Below are 772 nucleotides of genomic sequence, written 5' to 3'. Positions count from 1 at the left end.
ATGCTATCTATGATTTCCTTCTTACTATGAGAGTAGATAAGTAATTCATTTAAAAAGACAATGACAAACTGATCCAAGTAAGAATGGCGTACCCTATTCATTAAGTTCATGAATACTACGGGTGTATTGGTCCAATCCGAGAGGTATCACTACGGACTCGTAGTGTCTGCATCGAGTTTGGAAGATTGTCCTTGGGACACCCTTAACTAACACTCATAACTGGTGATATTTGGATTTTAGGTTCACTACTGAAAGGTACGTCGTTCCTTGTGGTTGGTCAACTGATTCATCTATGAGAGGTAGAGAGTGATGATTTCAAATGGAAGTCCCGTTGAGGTCTGCACCACGAGGACTTCCTAAATGTCACCCATGCTAATACTACTCTCGCCCATGCGTGCTTAACTGCGGAGTTTTGATGGGATTTGGTGCATTAGTGCTGGTATGATCGCACTCCCTGGATTCTATCTTCTTGAAGAATAAGACCAGAGCTCCCATAGGTGAGAAGCTTGGCCTTTTCATTATGTTGCTGAGTAGTCTTTAAACTGTCCGGACGGTTCTTGTATCATTTTCATTCAGGCCAAGAGAGGAGTTATTATACATGAAAACTTAGCTCATACACGTTATGATATAATCAAGACGGGGCGGATAATAAAATGTGTGATTCTACTCTAGTCCCACATCCCAATGAGGAAAAGAAACTACGTTAGAATTCTCACATTCTATTGTCTACCAGGTCTTCGTTATATATAACTCGGGAATGTATAAGCTAGGA

The 772-nt window shown here is 40.8% G+C and overlaps 1 pseudogene; it reads right to left on the bottom strand.

The window, feature by feature from the left end:
- Positions 1-335: 335 nt before the first annotated feature.
- Positions 336-453, bottom strand: LOC145003516 (5S ribosomal RNA; annotated as a pseudogene).
- Between the last annotated feature and the right edge of the window lie 319 nt (positions 454-772).

Source organism: Lactuca saligna, chromosome 6, assembly GCF_052625555.1.
Source record: "Lactuca saligna cultivar CGN05327 chromosome 6, ASM5262555v1, whole genome shotgun sequence".
In the NCBI taxonomy this organism is placed as follows: domain Eukaryota; kingdom Viridiplantae; phylum Streptophyta; class Magnoliopsida; order Asterales; family Asteraceae; genus Lactuca; species Lactuca saligna.
Note: the sequence above shows the minus strand (reverse complement) of the source record. Positions and strands in the feature narration are given on the sequence as shown.